General features: G+C 39.3%; 1 protein-coding gene across 3 annotated transcripts in view; it reads right to left on the bottom strand.

The window, feature by feature from the left end:
* The window catches only part of PLXNB2 (plexin B2), a 398,614-nt gene extending 374,281 nt beyond the window's left edge, over nucleotides 1-24,333 (bottom strand). Inside the window, exons 1-3 of one of the 3 annotated variants that reach the window (XM_087874217.1) lie at nucleotides 24,217-24,333; nucleotides 19,397-19,486; nucleotides 4,306-4,431 (exon numbers count right to left, since the gene is read on the bottom strand). The gene's annotated coding sequence lies outside the window, so the exon portion shown is untranslated. Of the gene's footprint in view, nucleotides 1-4,305; nucleotides 4,527-19,396; nucleotides 19,487-24,216 lie in introns of those variants that run through there. The other 2 variants (XM_087874206.1, XM_087874218.1) reach the window with 2 other exon arrangements.
* Between the last annotated feature and the right edge of the window lie 642 nt (nucleotides 24,334-24,975).

Here is a 24,975-nt window from a genome sequence, read left to right as displayed (position 1 = left end):
ACCGGGCGTGGGCATGGCCAGTGCGTGACACATCCAGTCCGTGGGCCGGGAGTTTGATGGCCCTGTTCTAGATAGTACAGAGGTTTGACTATCCTTGGGGTACATAACTGTCCTTGGGGATAAGATTACAGAGGTTTGTGTATTTTATACAATGGAAAGGTGTAAGTGGAGCCAATTTGTAGGAAATTAAAATGAGTGTAAATTATTTATTTATTTATTTATTTATTGAATTTATATCCCGCCCTTCTCCCTGAAGGGACTCAGGGCGGTGAACAGCCGAAAATTAAAATAACATACAATATAAAAGTTAAGATAACTAAAAATAAATTAAATTAATTGGCCTCCCAATTTAAAACCCCAAGCTATACAATTAAAAAACTATCCCATAAAACCTATTCAGGCCAGGCCGGCTTGCTGAAATAAAAATGTCTTCAGGGCCTTATGGAAAGTGCGGAGATCCGGGATCAGCCGTATTCCGGGAGGTAGCTCGTTCCAGAGGGTGGGTCTCCCACAGAGAAGGCTCTCCCCCTGGGGGCCGCCAGCCAACATTGCTTGACCGACGGCACCCTGAGGAGGCCCTCTCTGTGAGAGCGTATTGGCCGGGGGGAGGTTATCGGTAGCAGAAGGCGGTCTCGTAAATACCCTGGCCCTAAGCCATTTGAACATTAGAGCGTTTTGGTATAATGTGGGTCTGGCAGAAAATGATATAATAATTGCCGTGATTATAATTACTGCCACCATAGTAATGATTAGTGAATGATAACCAAGTATATTGATTTAACCCCATTAAGAAAAAACATTATATTCCAAGTGGCATCAGAGCCATAAAATCTGTGATTTATTCACACTTGTAAGTCATTACTTGTTGTGGTGGTTGCCAATTGATGAGTGTGCATGAAGTCTCTTTCTATGTTTGTTGGGTTTGCCAAAGTTGGCAGGTATGAGAAGCTTCTGCTCTATAGTCATCAATTTAGTTCTGTGCTTTCACAAAGCTAAGACCTGAATTTCAATTTTTCCATGGTGTGGTATTAAATCTTTTTCTTGCTGCCAAGCAGAGACAGCCCTGCCATTCCCATTTGACTGATTTCCGTTTTAAAGGATTTCACAAGCCTTTCCCAATAAACAGTGATGAGCATAATGATATTTGATATTTTGTCTTGCCACCCACATCTGTGCTAGTACGGAATATGTAACAGATTTCTTCAATGGAAACTGCCATCAAAGGATTGTGTAGTTCACAGAGCTGACATTTAAAGCAGATAATAATTCCACTACAGCAGACAACCGCTATTTTAAGGATTACCCATTAGAAGGCAGAAATGTACAATTGTCATCAAACAGACTACACAGACTATTTAGTTGGATAAAAATAAATCTGGGAAGAAAACCATTTTGATTTATGCAGTAGCATGAAAAATTGTGGCATTCATAATCAATTTAATATTTACAGTAAACATGGACCACTAGCAAATCTGCTTCCTGGAATTTAAAACAACAGCACCCTGAAAGCTACTAGGCAAGAGCTATAGGAAACAGATTAGGAACATGTTATTTAGTTCTGTACCATAGCTAGAAGATCTTCCAGCTTCACAATTTTAAATGTAATTAATTCTTGATCCAATGGATACAGTAGACTATAAAAATAAAACAGCCTGTCATAAAGATTAACATTAATATGTATAACATATATTGTACATGTTCTGTCCTGTGAACACACTGGTAAAAAATAAGGTAATACAAATAAGTTAATTCGATCTGTTCACTGAGACTACATTGAAAATAACATGATGCAAAAATTACTGGAAAAAAACATCTTGGTCTAACCTTAAATAGCTATAACACCGGCTTAGAAAATTGTTTCACAGTAAGATTCTTTCTGGCTGGCATTTAAACTGTCGATTATTGCTTTATATGTTTTGGATGGACTAGGGGAAGGGTGAAAAAGAAAAGTGTTGCATTGCAATAGTCTCTTTTAAAGTATCTATTATTGCAAGTGATTTAATTACACTCCATAAGGAAAGTAAAGAATCCAGAGAAATAGATAGTACATATAGGTACTTAGACACAAAGTTGGCACTGTTCCAACATTAATCCAATAAAGCCTACCCTAGTCAAATCCTATTATCAGTGGGTTCTGGCATCACACAAGATTTTGGGGACATGCCCCATAAATTAGTATAAACACCAGATGGCACTGCTATGCTAAAAATGCATATAGAAAAAAAAGGAGAGGATCTGGACAATCTGTTTTTATAGTTTAATGTGACCGCAACCTTCCTTTATGTATTTGGGCCAGTGGTGAAATGTAAAATTTGTTACTATCGGTTCTGTGTGCGTGATTTGGTGGTGGTGGTGGTGGTAATATGACTGAGTGGGCGTGGCCAACTTTTCTTTTTTTTTAACTTTAAAAACCATTTTTTCTACAACCTCTTCAGCTGAAGAGGTTGTAAAGAAAATGCTTTTAAAGCCTCTGATGATCCCAGCTGACTTGCCTGATCTGGAGAGGCTTTCTTTCTTTTTTTTTTTAAGCAGCTGACTTGCCTGATCGGCAGAGGCTCTCTTTTTTTTTAAAGCATCTGACGATCCCAGCTGACTTGCCTGATCGGCAGAAGCTTTTTTAAAAAAACCCTCTGACCATCCCAGCTGACTTTCCTGATTGGCAGAGGCTTTTTTTCCCTTTAAAAACATTTTTTAAGGTTGTAGAAAAAATGCTTTTAAAAGCCTCTGATGATCCCAGCTGAGCCGCACGATCATCAGAGGCTTTTTTTTTTTACTTTTAAAAGCATTTTTTTGGCCAAAGAGGTTGTAGAAAAAATGCTTTTAAAAATAAAAAAAAAAGCTTCTGATGATTGCGTGGCTCAGCTGGGCAATGGGGGGGGCAGGGATTTTTGCTACCGGTGCGCCAAACCACCCGCCTTCATCGCTACCGGATTGGGTGATCCAGTCCGAACCAGGAGCATTTCACTCCTGATTTGGGCCATGCTAATAGTGTAATTTGCTTGGTTTTGGATTATGTGACATCAGATTGGTATCAATTCTTAGGATTTATCCAGATTAACCAATCCCCAATCCAGCCCTCAAATCTTTCATCAGTATACCTATTATAATCAATTCCATCTATCTTACTATAGCACATCCTCTTCTCTTTTCTTATACTTTCCCATCGTTACAGTCTTCTCAAGAAATCTAGATGTTCTCATACACTAATGAACCTAGTCATTTGTACATCAGTGGATTTATTTGTTCTTTGATCTATTTGTTTGTTTTCTTGGCTATCCCTGCTATATTCTCAGGCATCGGCGGTTTGAATCCCTAGTATAGGTCTCCTGCGTGAGCAGGGGGTTGGACTAGATGACCTCCAAGGTCCCTTCCAACTCTGTTACTGTTACTTCTCCAACGTCAATCGTTTTCTATCTTGTTTTTCCAAAGCCCAATTTTCATTTTTATAGTGTCCCAAGGAAAATAATTACCCACAATTAGTTTGTATGATTGTAACCATTGGGGTTTCTAAATTATTGTCTTGGGCTTAGTGTTATATATTAATCAGATATAAAAATAAGTCATGGTTTAGCTTGGATAAAAAAAGCAAAATTTAGCAAGGAATGAAAAGTAATCTAATTGTCACCAATCCCTTCTCTTCCAAGTGTGAAAGTTGTCAGAGACCTACATCCTTCTGCATCTGATTGTTATCTGCATGTGTGGTGGATAAGAAATATGTGCCTCATTTCTTGATTGAATGCTGGCAGGTAAATGATAATGGAGGGACTAAGATTAACTAGTGAATAATGGCCAAGGTGAGTTCTAAATCCCAGCTCACATAGTTAAGAACTTTGCTGACTGGCATACTAAACAGAAAGTAAAAATTATTTGCGCTCCTTGAATGTGTGTTGATTTGTGGGGGAAAATCTCTAAAATACAGCTTCAGACATCAGCTCCCATTAATTCCCTGTCTTGAAATTCAGGATGAAGGAAAAGAGAATCCTAAGGATTCCCCATTTGATATATTGGAGAATGATAGTAATACTGAAAATTAATTCACACCATTTAATAAATCATATTTAAGAACCACAAAGGATAACTAATAACTATTTATTATTACTTTTCTCACCAGCCTTGACAGGCGTTTCTATAAATCCATTAGTAAAGGAAATTGTACGTCCACTGACAATTCATTCCAACTCTTGGCATTCTCAAGCAACACTATCCACTAACCTTTGTGCTGAAGAGCCACATAATTCACAGTATAAATCAGTCTAATATTTAACTATAGTATAACATGAGCAACACTTTTAAAAGTTACCTTACCTCTGTGGGTGAAATCCAGTTTAATTTTTCTGCTGCCAGATTCCTTTTTCTCAAAGAAACCGCAAATCTTTTCTGCTTTCCTCTTCCAGAATCTTTTCAAAATCTGTTCTCGAGGGTTGAGTAGTTCTTGAGAGAATGTAAAAGATAAATAACATCTATTTGTGTGGCACTGCATTTCAGCACACATTCACTGAATACATTACTAACTTTAGGTAAGCAGTAACATTTCCTGCACTACGTGTTTTGTGCATTTGGCTTAAAATGATCTCATAAGATTCCATCCATTCCATTAAGATGGCAAGGAAGCAATGGGCAGTAGAAAGAAAACAGAGCTGCTGAATTCATTCTTTGCATCTATCTTCATGCAAAAAGAAAATACAAACCAACCTACTAAAAATATAACCATAAAAAACAGACTAGGAATACAAATTAAATAAGAAAGAAAATGGTAAAAGAATACCTGTCCAGTCTAGACGAGTTAAAATTACCAGGACCTGACAAATTACATGCCAGCATTCTGAAGGATTTGGCAGATGTGATCTCAGAACCACTGTATCTTATCTTTCAAAAATCCTGGAGCACTTGGGAATGACCAGAGGACTGGAAAAGACCTGATGTGATTCCCACCTTCAAAAAAAAAAAAAAAAAGGTGGGGGGGAGATCCAGGAAACTACAGACCAATCAGCCTGACCTCAATACCTGAAAACATTCTGGAAAATATAATCAAGCCACAAATCTGCAAATACACAGAGGCAAACAAAGTCATAACCAGAAACTAACATGGATTTGTCAAAAACAATTCGTGCCAAACAAAACTTATTTCATTCTTTGACAAAGTGACTAAATTAGTAGACCAGCAAAATGAAATGGATATAATATACTTAGATTTCAGTAAGGCGCTTGACAAAGTAGACTACAAGCTACTTCTTGGTAAGCTGAAACAGTGCTTTCCAACCAGTGATATGTGTACCACTGGTGGTACTTTGGCACCTGGCAGATGGCACACACCATCATCCTAGACAAGAAAATACCATTACACTTTTCTCAACGTTTTGAATGTGAAACGCAGTCAAATGCATGAGTCATCATGTATTATTCATTGGATTGGAAAGACTAGCCATGGATTTGGTTCCATATTTTCCGTGGAGGAGGTGAAAGGCTTTCAACCCATGACTCATCATTCCCTGTTGCGCTCAAAATAGCCAGAGTACACATAAGAAAAGGCAGGAAACTTCAAGGTCAGAGTGTCTATTCTGGGCTGATACATTGGCTCCACCCCTACCCACCTACGCTTGACATCACGACATATCACCGGGCTCCTCCTTGCCATCTGCCATGTCATTTTTCTCCTTTCCAGTTATTCAGTTTCACTACCACTGTGTGTGACGTGAGCCCAAGGTAGTGGTGCATATTAATAAATATGAATAAATTTGTCATATATTTGTCAGTGCAAAGGGAAATTGATTCAGCAAAGGAACTGCCACCAAAGAAATTAAAACTGGCACCGAATCGAAAATACAGTGAAGATTATTCGAAGTTTGGATTTTATTTTACGAAAGAAAACCATCAGCAGCTTCCTGTTTGAGTTATCTGCAATGAAGTACTATCCAAGCATTCCATGAAGCCTTCTTTGCTCAAGAGACATTTAACAACAAAACATAAAGAGCACACAGAAAAGTCAGTAGCATTTTTCATGAAGAAGAAAAACAAATTAAAAAAAAAACATGCTGCTTTCATGAAATCCATAACCATCTTGAAAAAAATCTCTTGTCCTTGATAGTAGCTAAATAAGCCTCACACAATCGTTGAAGAACTTGTGGTTCCATCTGCCATTGCAATTGTTTCAATTCTCCTTTATGAAAAAATGGCTGATGCTATTCGTAATATTCCATGTTCTGATAACGCCATCCAAAGACAAATACAAGATATGGCCCCAGACATTACTCAACAAGTAGTGGGAAAGATCACGACTGCAGAAAAAATTGCATTTCAATTGGATGAAAGCACTGACATTGCTGGTGAAGCACAATTAATTGTCTTTGACTTGGACAATAGACTGGTACATGTATTATTTTGCTGCCAACTGCCTGGCAGAATGATTGGGGAAGAAATATTCACAATAATCAATATTTTTTTCAGTGAACATGGAATATTCCATGACAGGGGGGCAGAGGTCGACCCCGAAGCGCCTTGTTTGTGGGATGCCGCAAGGGTCAGTCCTCTCGCCCCTTCTGTTTAACATTTATGTGAAGCTGCTGGGTGAGATCATCCGTGGCTTTGGGGTGGAGTTCCATCAGTACGCTGACGATACTCAGCTGTACATCTCCACCCCAGGCCATCCCAAGATGCCCTTGAAGTGGCGTCCCGGTGCCTGGAGGCCGTGCGGATCTGGATGGGGAGTAACAGGCTTCGACTCAACCCTTCCAAGACCGAGTGGCTGTGGCTTCCGGCGTCCCAATATAGCCAGCTGGTGCCATCGCTGGCTATTGGGGGCGAGTCATTGGCCCCCACGGAGAGGGCTCGCAACTTGGTCATCTTCCTGGATGCACGGCTGTCTTTAGGAGAGCATGTGACGGCCGTGGCCAGGGGGGCTTTTCATCAGGTTCACTTGATTCGCCAGTTGCGTCCCTTTCTGGATCGGGATTCCTTACGCACAGTCACTCAGGTACTTGTCACTTCCCGCCTGGACTACTGCAATGCTCTCTACATGGGGCTCCCCTTGAGGAGCACCCGGAGGCTCCAACTGGTGCAGAATGTGGCCGCGCGGGGGATTATGGGAGCGAGGGGGTGCTCCCATGTGACGCCTCTCCTGCGTGAGCTGCATTGGCTTCCAGTGGTCTTCCGGGTGCACTTCAAGATATTGGTTACCACCTTTAAAGCGCTCCATGGCATTGGGCCTGGGTATTTGCAGGATCGCCTTCTGCTGCCGATAGCTTTCCATCGGCCAGTACGCTCCCACAAAGAGGGACTCCTCAGGATGCCATCAGCCAGGCAGTGTCGGCTGGCAACCCCCAGGGGGAGGGCCTTCTCTGTGGCAGCACCTGCCCTCTGGAACGACTTGCCTCTGGAGATATGTATGATACCAGATCCCCGGGCTTTTCGCTGTGCCTTAAAAACCTTTCTTTTTCACCAAGCAGGGCTGGCGTAACCCCACCCCCCCTTTTCGAGATGTTAGATTTTTTAATTGTCTATGGGTTTTAGTTGGGATTTTAAATTTAAGCCAAAGTTGTGTAATTCTTTTAACAAATTTTAAATTTTGTATTGGGATGTTTTTATTTTGGCTGTGCAATTCGTTCCGAAGATACAGCAGCTATCACTATCAGCTATCCGGGTGTGATAGCATGAGCTAAGACAAGAAATGGTTCTCTTGTTTCAAATCGTTGCATCTTGCATAGACATGCACTTGCTTCTATATGGATGAGCCCATTATTATATGAGATTTTGGAGGATGCTGCAAAAATAATAAATTTCATCAAAAGCTGGCCATTCAATGGATGTTTATTCTGACAATTATGCAAGGTTTTGGATTCTGAGCACAACACTCTTCTCTTTCATACACTGTACATTTCATACATTAGTTGTTGAGATTATTTGAACATTATCGAGATTATTTGAGCTAGGAGATGAAACACACCTATTCCTGACGAGTGTTTCAAACCCCTAGCAGAAAAGTTGGAAAATGTCTTCTGGTGTCCTGCCTTGGCTATTTGGCTGACATATTTAAAAAGCTAAAAAAACTTAATTGGTCGCTGCAGGGCCATAGTCATAATGTGTTTATCATGGAAGATAAAGTCTGTGCATTCTACAAAAAAATCTCCCTGTGGATAGGCCAAGTATAGAAAGGAAATATTGATTAATTTCCCAATGTGTAAGATTTTATTGAACTAAATTCTGTTGTTGACACTGAAGACACTGAAACTGCCATCAAAAATCACTTGGAAAAATTCCATACCAAGTTTGCGTTGTATTTTCCATTTGTGTCAAAAGGATGTGATATTGGAATTTGTTGGGTTGCATTGCCTTTCATTATGGACAATGCTATGAACACTGACCTTTCCTTTCAAGAGTAAGAAACACTTCTGGAATTGACATCAGATCACAGTTTGAAGGAATTTTTTATTGAAAAAACACTGACCGAGTTCTGGAGCCACATTGCAAAACTGTACCTGGAAGTGGGGGGCGGGGGGGGAGCTATCGTAGCGTTACTGATATTTGGTTCCACATATTTGTGTGAAAAGGCGTTTTCTTCATTGACGTCTATAATAAATAAGGAAAGGAATTGTCTTCAGCTGGAATCTGACTTAATTCAATCAGTAAGTACTCTCTAGTTATGGGTGCAAAGATTAGTGTCAGAGAAACAGGCACAGGTTTCCCATTAAAAGTGTGGTAAGTGGGTGTACTTTATTACTTTTTTCTTTTTTTGGAGGGGGTCATCAAGTTTTTGACACCTTGCTAAGCCATTGGTGGTACTCGAATATTGCCATGTCCTAAAGTGGTACAATCTGTGAAAAGGTTGAAAAGCACTGAGCTAAAAAAATATGGGATAGACAGCATCACCAACCAGATAGATTTGTAACTAGTTGACAAATCATACTCAACATGTGTGATACCTCAATGGTATTACATCTACAGAGAAGGAAGGAAGCAGTAGGATACTCCAAGGTTCCGTTCTAGGCCCAGTACTATTCAATTAGATGAAGGAATAGAAGGGGAGCTCATCAAATTTGCAGATAACACTATCTGTACATCAGCTGATTAAGATTTAGAAAGGGTAAAATTAAGCTCTCATAAGCGAGAGACCATTGCAAGCCAGTTTCTACATAATACTGTCTTTTTGTTTTCTACAACCATAGAAATTTAATGCGTATTGGGCTGTCTGGATTATTGCAAAGGTCTATTTAAGCCATTACCTTCCAGAGTATACTACTGGCTTCAGGGTAGCAGCTTGTGGGCAATTTCTCCCACAGTTCCTATTGCTTCTAGTGAATCAGAGTTCTGTAGTAAGAGGTTGATGATCACTGAAATCGGGAAGCCAATCTGAAAATATTTAACATGGTTCTTTAAACACACAGAACCAATCATATACAGTATAGTCTGTCACACTGCTTCCATTCACAGAGTTAAAAGTATATTGTCCAGATTCATCATTCAACCTTGAGCCATTTAAAATGATCAGCCCAGCCCTCTGCTTCAACTTAATTAAATTGATTGCTGCATAATTGATTGTTATCAACCATTGTCTGTGACGCAGCTCAGTAAGGGTTGTTATAGCTAGCAGACCCTCGGAAGAAAGGTGTGTGTAATTTTAACATTCAAGGAGGAGTTTATCTAATTAGCCAGGCCTGCTTTAGGCATCCCTTTCATGAAACTTTGGAAAGCCTTCAGAGATAGCTGTGGAAGCCTTAAACTCCATCATCTTCAGGACCCATTTTTCATATAGAGAAGAATATCAAATTGCTTGACATTGTTCCTAGAAACACTCTCTGAGCATTTATCTTCTCATATGGCAATATTCCAACCAAGAAGATAGAAGGATTGATCAATTAAGGCTGCAAGTTTATAATTCAGTTTGTCCATGTTACCAGCTGCATTTAATTCTCCTTTGTCTTCAATATAGAAATAGTCCTCACTTAGTCATGGCAATTGGGACTAGGATTTCCATTGCTAAGGGTGCAGTCATAAAGTGTGACATCAGATGACTACATTCCTTCATTTCCTGTTATTACTGTTAAGCGAGGATCACAGGTTGTTAAGTGAGTTCCATGTGGCTTGCAAGCAAGTCAAGAGGCAAGTAAGCAGCTGTTGCCAGGCAGAGAAGGTTGCACAGAAGGTGGCCCACAGAGTGTGAGTGCGGCTAGGACATGAGTGGCTGTTGCAGGCATCAAAGATTATGAGTAACTTCCATGCTGGCTTCCCCATTCATTTTGCTTCTGGGAAACCAACAGGTAAGGTTGTAGTGGTGGGATGCTGCAACCATTGTTAAGTGTGAGCTGGTTGCCAAGTGCCCAGATCTTGATCATGTGACCACAGTGGCAAGAACTTTGAGGATCGGTTGTAAGTACTACTTGTTCTGTGCCTTTGAATAATGGCTGAATGAGCGATGGTTAAACAAGAACAGCTCCATTGTTCCTTTGGAGTATTCTCATTGTCATTTCTGATTGTCTGCATGTAGTCGATGTAAATTCATTTAAATCAGCCAGCCAAATAACTCACTCTGGCTCTTAGTCACAGACTGCTCATCCTTTGCCTTAAGCAAGTATATAAACTATGGTTCATGACTTGGTATTTTGTGTAAACTCAAGAAATATAGTTTAGACCAGGAATCATGATTCATATATTGTGATTTAGCCAGGTGCATTAAACCAGTAATTGTTTATATCTAAATTTATAAAATCATTCAAGGTAGAAATACTTTAAAGCATAGCTTTAGTATTGCCAAATGATTTTTGTTAAGAGTGCAATTCTATCCAATCTGGAATTCATTTCTGAGAAGGGACTGATAAAAGCTATGGTATTATAGCATGTTGTTAAGCAAGTTAAGCAGTAAACATCCTATCGATTTGGAAGCCTTAAGAGAGAAGGCTTGAAAACTTTAAATTGAATCTATAGACATTTCTAAGAAAAAAGTATGCATTCAGGGGTTTAATATGAGCATCCTGGACAACCTCTCAGCATTTCTGAAGACTTGGGAAATTAAGATGAATGCAGTGATGTAAGGATGGGATTATGAAATGGAAGGAATTCTCCTCTTGCCTTCAGCCACTTGTACTACAGCCCAGGTCCCTAACTAGTAATTTTAACACCATTAACATTTAATTATGATTCATAGGAAACCAGAAAGGAAATAATATATTCAGTAAGTGGGGATATTTTGCATCTCATTAGGTAAACATAGAAAACTTACCTTTAAACAATTATAATCAATTAATCTACTTTAAAAAAAATTAAAGGATATAATCCCCCCATTCAATATGGAACAGTAGAAGAGTAAATTATTCTTTTGCTATTAATTTCAGTAGATGACTTGAACAAATAGAACATCCATTTATAGCAGGGGAGTAATAAGCAGCTTTGGTTTCTGAAAGTGCAACTACATGATTTTGGATGTCTGTGTAACTAATAACAATAACTTATTAAATTTGTATGCCACCTCGCTTCCAACAACTCTCTTCAGTAAATGCTGACTTGGATAATTTTGTGCCACTTCTATCGGAAGATAGTTCACGAGAGAGCATTTTTTTTTGTTTTTGTTTTTAAATCTCAGATTGCAAATATGCATTTTTGAATATATGATTATCCATTTCCCCCACCTAAATGGCTAGCTTGTTTTATTCACTTGCCTCCAACATGACAAATTATTACCCTCAGAAGTATATACTCATACAAAATCCATTTCTACTAAGCCATTGTCTAAATATGTCAATGACTAGATATGTCAATGACTAGATATGTCAATGACTAGATATGTCTAGTCTTATGAAAAGAAGGACTAGGGGTGACATGATAGCAGTGTTCTGATATCTCAGGGGTTGCCACAAAGAAGAGGGAGTCAAGCTATTCTCCAAAGCACCTGAGGGTAGAACAAGAAGCAATGGGTGGAAACCAGTGGTGGGATTCTGGGGCTTCTAGGGGGTTCGGCCGAACCCTTTGTTAAATTGCTGGCTCGCCCCGCCCCTTGCCCCGCCCCTCCGCACTACTATTTATTCCCAATAAATGGGGCGAGCGAGCCACCAATTTAACAAACGGTTCGGTGTTTTTTTGTAATTTATTGGCCCCGCAGCACACCGAACCATTTGTTAAATTGCTGGCTCACCAGCCCTCGCCCCATCCTGCCTCCCACCCGCGCAGCGCCAGCCTACCGTAGCCAGGGGTAGGCAATTGTGGCTCTTTTACAACCTGTGGCCTTCAACTTCCAGAATTCCTGAGACAGCTTGGCTGTCTCAGGAATTCTGGGAGTTGAAGGCCACAGGTTGTAAAAGAGCCACAATTGCCCACCCCTTCCCTAGCCTGAGTTCCGCTGCCTGGGATCCACGTGGGCTGCCACGTGGTTCCCCACCGGCTCCGGACGCAAGAGAGCAGGATGGAGAAAGCAGCTTCCACGCCTTCACTCACCCTCACTCTCTGCTCTGTTGGATCGCCGGCCGTTCGCTTACCCCGCCCACTCCCAATCTATTGCTGCCTCTGGAGTCCCAGCTGATGGCTAGAGGAAAAAAAACTGTTCAAATTCTTGCTGTGGGGCTTCAAAGGGCCGCCCTATAGCCAGTGGTGCAGCTGAACCGTTTGTTAAATTGCTGGCTTGCCCCGCCCCATTTATTGGGAATAAATAGTAGTGCGGAGGGGCGGGGTGAGGGGCGGGCGAGCCAGCAATTTAACAAACGGTTCAGTGTTTTTTTGTAATTTTATTGGCCCGCGGAGCTACAGCATAGGCTAATTAGCCCTTGTTTAGATTGGCTCCCGAGTCTCAGCTGATTTGTCTCAGCTGTTTTACTCAGGGCTCTGCTGCTTGCTGGAGCAATTTTTTTTCCCCTAGCTATCCTGAAAAACAAAACTGAAACTGCTTTGCTGTTGCTGCAAGGTTGGATAATTAGGCAGGCAGATTTCTTTTCTTTTTCCTCACCAAAAAAGGTAGGTGCAAACAATGGGAAATTTAGGGAAAAAGAGGAGAGTTCAGGATTTTAAAACACAAAAGAAAAAAAGCTCTATTTAACTAGGGAATTGTAGTAATTGAGATACTATTAATTGTATATTTCTGAAAGCAGAAATGGTTAAGTTGTGGTTTGGAGGAATATATGGGGGAAATTATTTGGTTTATTATTATTGGTAAATATAATTAATTGATTTGTAAGAAATTGGATTGCATGGAAATAATTGGAATATTCATGTTCATATTGATTAATATACAAAAAAAGTTATATAACTAATTGATTTATATTAAAATGTTGAATTTATATTAAACAACTAATATTACATAATTAACCAATGTGAGGATGGATATAAAAATAGATGACAATGGGAAGGGGTATAATATAGAATAGAAGGGAAAAATTGAATTTGATTGAGATTAGAGATGAGGATGAAGGGTAATATTGGTTTTTTACAAAAATAGATGAGGAATAAATATGGCAAAAAGGAAATATAGAAATTGTAAATTTAATTGAAATGACTAAACACTGTTTAAATTTGTGAACCGGCCAAATACTCTGTTCAAAGAAAATACATTGTATGTTTGTATGTGTGTTTCTAATTATTGTTATTTATTCATATTTGTTCTCTTTTATTCTTTAAAGTTTAACAATTCATTCTTTATCTTAATATCTTTATATTTGTTTGGGGTTGGCTTTCTTCCCTTTCATCTTTTTTATTGTACAGCAATCTTTCTCCTCAAACCTACCACCCCTGTCTTTTCTTTCCTTCTTACTTTCTCTTCCTCCCCCTCTTCTTCTCCTCCCTACTTCCTCTTCCTTTCTCCTTCTCCTCCTCTCTTCCTCCCTCTCTTACCCACCCTCCTACTCTAATTTCCCTTCCCTTCCTTCATCCCTCTCTATTGCTGTATCCTTTTATGCATATGGACTACTCAGAGGGCTGAAAAAGTTATTTCTGACTGGTCCTCGCACTTTTGACCAGTCCTCGAACTTACGACTGTCCTCACATTTTACGTTTTTGCCCTATCTTGTGACCATGGTGAAAAGAAGCAGTTGTGAAATGAGTGACATGGTTGTTAAGAATGCTACAATGGGCATAAATGATGACCAGTCATAAGTGCGAAGACCGGTCAAAAGTGCGAGGACCTGCCAGAAATCACTTTTTTCAGCCCTCTGGGTAGTCCTTTTGTGCATATGGACTACTCAGAGGGCTGAAAAAGTTATTTTTGACTGGTCCTCGCACTTCTGACCAGTCCTCGAACTTACGACTGTCCTCACATTTTACGTTTTTGCCCTATCTTGTCACCATGGTGAAGAGAAGCAGTTGTGAAATGAGTGACATGGTTGTTAAGAAAGCTGCACGGGCATAAATGTGAGGATGGTCATAAGTGTGAGGACCGGTCAAAAGTGCGAGGCCCAGTCAGAAATGACTTTTTTCAGCTCTCTGAGTAGTCCCTATGCACATAGCCACGCCTACCCAGTCACATGACGAGCTAGCCATGCTTATACAGTCACGTGACCAGCTAGCCACGCCCACCCAGTCACATGATTGCCAAGCCACACCCCCAACTAAGCCACGCCCACAGAACCTGTTGTTAAAAAAATTGAAACCCACCACTGGTGGAAACTAATCAAGGAGAGAAGCAACTTAGAACTAAGGAGAAATTTCCTGACAGTTAGAGCAATTAATCAGTGGAACAACTTGCCTCCAGAAGTTGTAAATGCTCCAACATTGGAAGTTTTAAAGAAGAGATTAGGTAACCATTTGTCTGAAGTCGTGTAGGGTTTCCTTCCTAAGCAGGGGGTTGGACTAGAAGACCTCCAAAGTCTGTCCAACTCTGCTATTCTATTCTATTCTATTCTATTCTATTCTATTCTATTCTATTCTATTCTATTCTATTCTATTCTATTCTATTCTATTCTATTTCTACTCTACTCTATTCTACTCTACATAGTTTAAATAGTTGCTGTCTCTATAATTTTCCATTGTAATGCCTTCCACATATATCACTAATTCCTGTGTTTTTCAATAAATTCAGTGACTTTGTGGATTCATTTTTTATTTTTTATTTACCTTTTGGGACGGTTCGGTATTCTGCAACATCCTGGTTTAACTTCACAGCATGTATCTGAATCTTCGATTTAAATATATGTAATGTAATGTAAACATATGCATGTGTGTAAAAGTGGAGACATCATAACAAACTAAGTCAGGTGTGTCAAACTTGATTTCATTGAGGGCCACATCAGGTTTGTGTTTGACTTCAGGGGTCCAGGGTGGGTGTGGCCAGGGTGGGTGTGGCCAGTTCAATGTCACTCGTGTTGGGGCGTCTCTGGTGGCCTGAGCACTCTTCTGGAGGTCTGTTTTTGGGCTCCAAAACTCTATTTTTGGCTGCAATAGCCTGCTGCAACCCTATGCCAACAAAAACGGAGCTTGGGAGGGTTTTTGCTGACAGAGGCACCATAGGCCAGTCCTTTGCTCTTTATAGGACAGCCCCATGGGCCAGATCTAAGCACCCCACGGGCCGGATCCAGCCCCTGGACCTGGACCCCTGAACTAAGTGAAGATTAATTTTGGCTAGACTGGGTCTCTGCTATCTGTAAAATAATTCTCTTCATCTATTTCATCTATTCATCTGTTCATCTATTGTGCTGTTGAGCTACCGGTTGATTTCCTCTGATGCACAGCTATTATTTTTGCAACCTCTGGAGTCTCACCTATTTTTCCCATTATAAAGTCTGCTACTGGGTAAGAAATATCAGCCAATCAGCTGTTGCTTATTGCCATCCCAACACATCAGTAAACTGCCAAAAAGTAGGCTTTTGTAGGATTTTAGATGCCTGGAAAAAGTTCTGCAGAAGCCCCAGGTTCCAGTTTGAGAGCTCTTTAATTTGCCTTCCAGTTTCAATATTCCCTTTTCAACTCAGGTCAGAACTTGTTCAATATTTTAGTTATGTCTAAAAATTAGCTCTCTGATTTGCTCACTAAAACGTTATTTAAATAAAGTAATACAATCAGCTTATATTGAAGATCGGAACCACACTAGCACCAACGCTCTTAGATGGTCCAAGACATTTGTTTTTTCATTCATATAAAATATTCTCTCCTTTCTGATGTAAAATTCTGACCCTGTAAACAGGACAGTCATTTTATTAGTGTTACATTACTTATTACTAGGGTCAGAATTAGGGATCACTTTTGTTAATGCTCTGTTTTTGTTTCTCAGTGCTCCCTTCCCAATCTTCTGGCTGTGTTGAATATAACGATGGAACTGGTGCTGTCATTTTTTATTTTATATTAACAAAATGGGATGGGAACACAATGCTTTTGGTAGGAAATGACAAAGAACAAATTTCCCCTAAACATATTAACACCCACATAGTGCTAATTATGTTATCAGTGTTAGATTAAATCAATACTTATTTGCAGACTATAGGAACATTTTCCTCAAGTCATATCGGCAAACAGCTTATGAGTCCACTTTTTGAATAGCTTTTGATGGGCTCTTGGAAAGAGTGGATAAGAGGCACACACTTTTGATCCTGTGTCCTTCATTTTAAAGATGTTGAAGATACTAGATCTTTTATTTATGTATTTCTGTGATTAAGAAGTTTCTATGAAACTATTATTTTTTAGACATTATTACAGGAAAAGAAGATCAGCCACAACTTTTTTTTTTTAATCTAAAAATGTCTTTATGGGATTTTTGGAATTGCATTTTTCCTGCATTAAAAATAAATTCAGGTTTCTGATTTCTTAGACTTTGCCTAGACGTTATTTTGAAATGTTAAATAATTCAAAACCTGGGATGATTCATAGATGGTCCTGGAATGAAGCTGTTGGTTGCTAGGAAAATGATTAATTTTGTACTGCAATATTTAAATTTAGTTGGATTGTAAAGCGGATAGTATTTTTAAAAATCAATCTTATCCAGTAAAATGGAAGCAATATTACACAGTGGATTAACGCAGTTAACCGAACCATGGTTTACCCACTTAATCCAATTTTACATATTCTTGACACATTGGATAACAATAGCTGCATTAGTGCAACGAACCCAGACACTGGAAAGCTTAGATGGGAGTTAACAAAAGCAAAGTTTCAACAGGTAACTAATTACTGCTCATGTTACAAATGTGTACCTCAACTGATCAGCTGGATGGATGATCCACATTGATTCTTATGAAGCCAAGTGATGTGAAAACATCACTTCTTTTGTGTACAAAGACAGGTTCATTTTTTCAAGCAATACATTGGATTTTTTTCTACCAACAGTAGGCCTTTCTGTTTACAAAACCAAAAATATTTCAAAGAGTAGCTTGTGTGCAGAAACATATTACACATTCATATATTCCAGCTTAAAGGAGATCCAACTCACACCAGACTGCTCCCACAGCTTTAGTAGGTCCTCAATAGTTTCAAAAATATTTTTGAACCCTATTAACCCTATTTTTACTCCCAAATATTTTATTCTTTGTGACCACAAAATTATAAGAAGCTGCCATAAACTAGGAACTACTGACCATCATTGCCTAAAAATAGGATCAGTCAAGGGAGAAATTAATTATCTGTGTTCTCAGTCATGCAAACCACCAGTTTCCTGTTCTTCCTTCTCAGTATGCCCATATATTCATGAAGAAAGGTAAAGGTAAAGGTAAAAGTTCCCCTCACTAGTTGTTCCCGACTCTAGGGGGCGGTGCTCATCTCCATTTCAAAGCCGAAGAGCCAGGGCTGTCTGAAGACGTCTCCGTGGTCATGTGGCCGGCATGACTAAATGCCAAAGGCACACGGAACGCTGTTACCTTCCCACCAAAGGTGGTCCCTATTTTTCTACTTGCATTTTTTACGTGCTTTCGAACTGCTAGGTTGGCAGAAGCTGGGACAAGTAACGGGAGCTCACCCTGTTATGTGGCACTAGGGATTCGAACCGCTGAACTGCCAATCTTTCAATCGACAAGCTCAGTGTTTTAGCCACTGAGCCACCGCATCCCTTATTCATGAAGTATAATGGCTAAATAAAAATACAGCCCTCTCTAGAGAGTTAAATAGTTAAAATGTCAAATACTATTGTCTGTCTTTCACTAGCATGTGGATACTTGCTAAACTCTCTAAAACACAAAGGCTGCCTTGGAGAAAAGAGAACCACTGTGAAATAGCATCACCTAATCCCAATGCTATCACAAGTTGCTGAGATATCCTAGAGGGCCAGGATGATTTCACAAACCCCATCATGATCCCCCTAGAGGTCATCCATAAGTGTGACCAATGCAATCTCGGTACTGTATCCCAACCTGAATCCAGACTGATAAATTTCCAGCTATTTTATTTATTTAATTTATTTGTCAAGCATATATAAGATAACAGGTAAAAGTATAAACATAATTTGAATACATGAAAAGAGCAAGAGTAAAAAAGGAATATTAGGATAGAGATGATAGGCACACTGGTGCACTTATGCATTACCCTTACAGACCTCTTAGGAATGAGGTGAGGTCAACGATGGACAGTTTAAGGTTCTTCCAGGGTCCTCCGAAACTAAGTATCAACCACCCTCTCAACACCCTTTCCCAAATAAGGGAAGGTTGAAGACTGGACAAAAGTTGTATAGCAAGATTGAGTCCAAGGATAGTCTCTTGAGAAATGAGTGCGCTGCCATCTCATTCAGGGCAAATGGTATTTCTGTCTTCCACACTGAGGCATTAACCACTACTTGGACCCAACAACTACTAGAGACCACTACTTGGACCCAACTCTTCCCAGGAGACCTTAACCAGCTACTGTGTTTCCCTGAAAATAAGACCCTGTCTTATATTTTTTTGAATACTGAAATAAGCTTGGCCTTATTTTCGAGGAGGTCTTATTATTTTGGGACGCGTGGAGCAAGACGGGGCTCCTCTTGCCATCTTACCTAATTTTCAGCTCTGTCTCCCTAACCCTAACCAGAGGAAATGTCAGGGACTGGCTGCGTATGCGTTTAAATATTTTTGGAAAGGGCTTATTTTCAGGAAGGGCTTATTTTTTGGGGAGGTCTTATTTTCAGGGGAGGATTTATTTTGGGGGGAGGTCTTATTTTTAGGGGAAACACAGTAGAAGGGGTATGAATTTAGAATACGGGTGTCAAAGCCACAAGGACAGTGTTAACTACATTGGATTGACAGTCTTGAACTACTCCCAGATAAAAAGCTTAGATGTGTTTTTGTCACTTCCAAAGGATCTGTCTAGCCAGAGTCCAACTCAGAATGAAGCCAAGTGACTATTTCTGACAGATGATAAGAATATCCTTAATAGCATCTCTGCAAGGATTCCCTGATTCCTCCTTATCCAGGAGTGATCTATTCACCCAAAACCCGACCACTGGATGTCTATCTGTAGACACAATATGGACAGGAAATTAAGATGACTTTGCCACCCTTATTATCACAAAGCAAGTCCTAATGAAGGTTCTTACCTGTCCTCAGCTGATTTCATTGTTTATCTTTTCCATTGGTGTTCTAGATGTCTCATGTGATCTTTTACCAAATCATCCCATTTATTATTTCTAAAATAAAAATAAAATTGAAATCAAGATGTATCAAATCAGGAAACATGGCATTATTTCCTGTACAAAGAGAGAGAGAGAGAGAGAGAGAGAGAGAGAGAGAGAGGGAGAGAGAGAGAGAGAGAGGGAGAGGGAGAGGGAGAGGGAGAGAGAGAGAGAGAGAGAGAGAGAGGGAGGGAGGGAGAAAGATGAATATATCCTAAAACTAATACAGCCTCTAAAGAGAAGAAAATAGGAAAGCACTTAAACTAAATTACAAAGGGGATGTAAAAAAGGAAGGGGGACAGACTAGAGAGAGAAAAGCAATTACTGATCGTTTTAAAAGGTTCATGTAAACAGGTGGGGAAACTGTACTAAAATCATACTTTCCTGAATCGTTAAAAAACTTTTCAAAATGAAACTGCTTGTTTACTTTATAGCTCTATAAAGCAAGAAGGGCCTCCCTGACTAACCATTCATCTCAGTTCTTTCATCAATTCTGGCTGCTGCAAGATGGACAACTGAAACAGTGAAAACATAATTTTCTTTTTTTCCTTTTATTTTTTTGAGCATGTATAATCTTCTGGAAGAGACTTCTGAGAAAACATCTTTCACAAACTTTACCAAATTTGTCTGCCAGGACCAACAATCAGGTTACCTTCTGTTCTGCATGTGCTGGTTATTGTTTTTGTTTCTGTTTTGACTTCAGTAATCTTGGTCTTATATCTATCACGGTGTGACAGGCATGGGAACATGTGTTGTACTTGCTGTTCCATCCATTTCTTACTGGAGAGAGGATAAAGTTATTTTGTATAGGTTGCTAAGGAATCTTTTAACCTTATCCTCTCTGCAGCAAGAAATGGAACAGAAAGTGCAACAAATGTTCTCTTCCCATATCTTGTCTCTTTTCTATAAACAAATCCATAAAATCTCATCTAGTCCTGATGTCAATAAAGCAAAAGCCATTAAGAGTTACCACAGATAACAATATAGCCATCTTAATGTTGATCAAATAAACCAACTTTACATTTCTTCCTTTTACTTTTAACAATCTTGATATTTAGTCCCTTCAAACAATGCCCTAGATTTCATTTTTCATTTTTTCTTTGTCCCTTATCACAAATTCTTCAAAAATATTAATAAATATAAATGTAAATCCAATGCAGGAAAATTATCCAGGTCACTCTCTTGGAGGGTCCCTTTTAATTATGAAGACATCAGTCAGTTTCTTTTGTATATTCAGTGAAACATCTTTTCCCCTATCATTCTTGTAGCTTGTCATTTTAAAATATCTTTGATAAAAGATGGTAAAAATTAAGAACTTTGATATATTTTTGAAAAAAATGAAGAAAAATCCAAAATGTATGTTTTTATTTTGTCACACCCTTCCTGTTCCAGTAAGGCCTAGTAAAAAGAAAACTTGGAATTTCTTGGTGTAAATTTTTCCAGAATGACACCCCCAAACCAAGGATGATTTAGACAACCTTGTACAGTTAAAAGAAATAGAATTAAAATCAAGAATGTACCTTGATGTAGTAAACATATTTCATATTTACCTGATCAAAAAAGACAAATTTGCCTAACTATAAATTTCTATTAGGCTCAGGTTAGGGTGCTTCATCACTGGGTTTTTTTAAAGAAGAGATTGGACAGCAATTTGTCTGAAATGGTACAGGGTGTCCTGCTTGAGCAGCGGACTGGAAGATTTCCAAGGCCCCTTCCAATTCTGTTTTTCTGTTAAATCAATACTTATACTATTTATACACACAGTATAAATCAAATTATCACATATAATTTATATTTTTGTGTCTGAGGAAGTAACCAAGCTGAAGGCTTCTTGCAATAGAAGTTTATTGGCCTCCATCTCATTATATTAGGATATATACATTTCTTTTTAATATTTCAAAGAGAAAAATCACAGAAAGAAAAATCACAGACACTAATCAAATCTAGTTTACCTATCGGCATAGAACAGCCTTCTTCAACCTAATGGGTATATAGTGGATAGACTTTCCGGCTTTGACAAAATAAAATTGTCCAAATTTTGTTCAATCACATAATTAGTACCACACCAATGCCCCTTTTTATTTTACAGTTTTTATTGTTCACAGAGTTTACAGATATAAACAGCTGAAAGATACAAAATGAAGCTGACATGAATTTACATTTCAAACAGCTGGCTACCGTTGCCTGTACTAGTTGTCAGAAGATTGGCAATTTCTTCCTTATAAAAAACAATCCCAATTCAGAGGTAGAAAATACTATGTACATTCAGTATTGGATACCTATGGGATAAATAAATATTATCCTTAATTTTAAAGACGCCCAAATTCATTAGAAAAGAAGATTGTGGCTTGTCTAACACTTTCCTTGTTGGTATCCCTTGCAGTCACTTTTAGCTTGCTTCTCAGGAATTAATAAAATCTCAGAATTAGACCAATAAAAATTATCAATATTGGAAAGCTCCATTGCACATAATAATTCTCACCCAATTGAGCAGAAACTTGCTAATGATTCAGATTCTGTATGTTTATTTTCATATATGCCAGACTACATTTTTATTTATTTCTCTTTTTCTGAATTAGCCTCTTGAACTGCATTTCCAATGTCATTGTTTGTCTTATGTTTGGAGGAGGGGGGAATCTTAATACAAAAGAGGCCTATTTCATCAAACATACATATTAGTTATAAACTGGATAGGATTAAGTTATTTTTTTTTTATTTATTTTTTTTTGCTTTAATTTATATGCTGCCCTTCTCTGGAGACTCAGGGTGGCATTAAGCAATAGCCTTCATACTTTTGTATATTTATATAAAGTCAGTTTATTGCCCCCACAATCTGGGTCCTCATTTTACCTACCTTTGAAAGGATGGAAGGCTGAGTCAACCTTGAGCCTGGTGAGATTTGAACTTGCAGTAATTGCAAGCAGCAGATGTTAATAACAGTGCTTTAGTCCACTGTACTACAGGCTCTTATGGAATCTTTTTCCCTTAAAACAACTATGTGAAGCCTATTTTAGTCTTACGGTACAGATTTCATGTTCCCATTTGAAAACTGAAGGAAACCATTCAATCACTCTTCAACAGAAAGGTCACCAAGGACCCCTACAAGCACATAAAACAGTTTAGGGGGCAGTTTCAGGTTCCCAAATCCTCCCTGCAATTTTATTTATTTATTTATTTATTTATTTATTTATTTACATTTCTATTTATTTATTTCCCTTCTCCCGAAGGACTCAGGGCGGTGTACAGCCATATTAAAACAAACCCAGCACAAAAATTAAAAACCGTTAAAATAATTAAAGCAATTTGGCCGTTATTAGAACCCTTAACTAAAACCCCTTTAAAACCAATTTAAAACCCATTAACATTAATTTATTCGGTCAGGCCGGCTTGATTGAACAATAGAGTCTTCAGAGCATGATGGAAGGCGCAGAGGTCGGGAATCCTTCTTATATCCGGGGGCAGCTCATTCCATAGGGCAGGAGCCCCCACAGAGAAGGCTCTCCCCCTGGGGGTCGCCAGCCGACATTGCTTAGCCGACGGCACCCTGAGGAGGCCCTCTCTGTGAGAGCATATTGGACGGTGGGAGGCATTCAGTGGTAGAAGGCGATCCTGTAGGTATCCCGGTCCTAAGCCATGAAATGCTTTGAAGATGGTGACAAGCACCTTGAAACGCACCCGGAAGACCACTAGGAACCAGTGCAGCTCGCGCATGAGAGGTGTTACCCGGGAGCGACGAGTCGCTCCCATAACCACTCGCGTGGCTGCATTCTGGACCAGTTGGAGCCTCCGGGTGCTCCTCAAGGGGAGCCCCATGTAGAGTGCGTTACAGTAGTCCAGACGGGAAGTGACAAGGGCGTGAGTGCATAGTTTTTTCCCCTATTGTTGTTCCTATTCTGTGTGAAGCTAGTCACTGTGACTTCTAAACTATGGTTTGTACCAGGGATGAAATGCTCCCAGTTCGGACGGGATCGCCTGATCAGGTAGCGATGGCAGCGGGTGGTTCGGAGAACCGGTAGCAAAAATCCCTGCCCCCCCCCCATGTCCAGCTAAGCCACACGATCATCAGAGCCTTTTTTTTTTACATTTAAAAGTATTTTTTCTACAACCTCTTCGGCCCAAAAAATGCTTTTAAAAGTAAAAAAAAAGCCTCTGATGGTCGCGTGGCTCAGCTGGGATCTCAGACCCTTTTAAAAGCATTTTTTCTACAACTTCTTTGACCAAAGAGGTTGTAAAAAAATGCTTTTAAAAGTTTTTTTTAAAAAAGTTGGTCACACCCACCCAGTCACATTACCCCCACCAAGCCACGCCCACAGAACCAGTAGTAACAAATTTTACATTTCACCACTAAATTTGTACTAAATGTTATTGTGTGAATCTAATAAACTATGGTTTACAAATAAACCACAGCTTTCTAGATCCAAACAATAATATCTAGTACAAACCATGGTTTAGAAACCTGGTCAAGAAAAACCTGGTTTAAAGTAATATGCAAATTCAGGAATTATATTGCACTCATGTGCCACCATGCTCCTCAGGAACTATATTATAGATTACAAAGACTGCCACCTTCAAGCATCCATGGGGAAGGGTTAAAAAAAGTCAAGATTGCAGCATGATGACAAGTAATCCTTGGGGCTTTGATCACATGGTCACAGTCACCTTTCTGATTTTTATGACATCCTTCTTTCTATGGATGCACCTGGCAATGTTTACTATGTCATATGCTACCTTTCCCAATGTGATACCTTGTAAGAGATGGTGCCCCTGAAGGGAGAGTTGATGTGATGCACAGCAGCATTAAGTGGCAGTTCCACAGGAAGGAGGGAGCACATCCAGGGTAGGGAGACAAGAGGCAGCACAGCCTAGGATGGGAGGCAGAGGAAGAGAGTTAGGATAACCAGTAACCCTAGAATCTCCCAACATACTGAATATCCATTAGGTTGGGAGTAATAAAGATTTAATCTGGCAAGATTCTGTATTTATGTCTAAGCAAATAAAGAACTAAACTCTAGTTGGATTGATCTATGTCATTTCTTGGGCTTAATCTGACCGACCTTCAAGAAGTATTGTGTCTACAGCCTCAGAATTCCCAGTAGTACATTACCTGGAAATTCCTTGAGTTGTAGTCCTAATATATTGGGAAGTCAATATTCTGGAGAAAAGTTGTCATACACTAGAAATGATATATGTGAGGCAAGGCATTCTCAGCAAACTGAGACTCTGGCAAGATGACAACATACATTTTGTGACATCGTAACATCAACTCCACCCTTCTGTATTCACATCCCAATATCTGACGTAAGCACAGAACCCCAGAGGTTTGCCTCATGATACACATTTTGTTACCTATCCACCCTCCAACTCCAAGTATAGGATTCTGCGAAAGTTGATAACATAATATGTAAGAATTCTTCTAATATTACAAGATACTTTGTTGGTTTTCTGCCAATAGACTAACATGAGCATCCTTGTGGAAATTGTTTATTGAAAATATGTCTGGTGGC

This window comes from Pantherophis guttatus, chromosome 7 (assembly GCF_059756535.1).
Source record: "Pantherophis guttatus breed Tessera chromosome 7, ASM5975653v1, whole genome shotgun sequence".
NCBI lineage: Eukaryota > Metazoa > Chordata > Lepidosauria > Squamata > Colubridae > Pantherophis > Pantherophis guttatus.
This window is presented reverse-complemented; position numbering and strand designations above follow the sequence as displayed.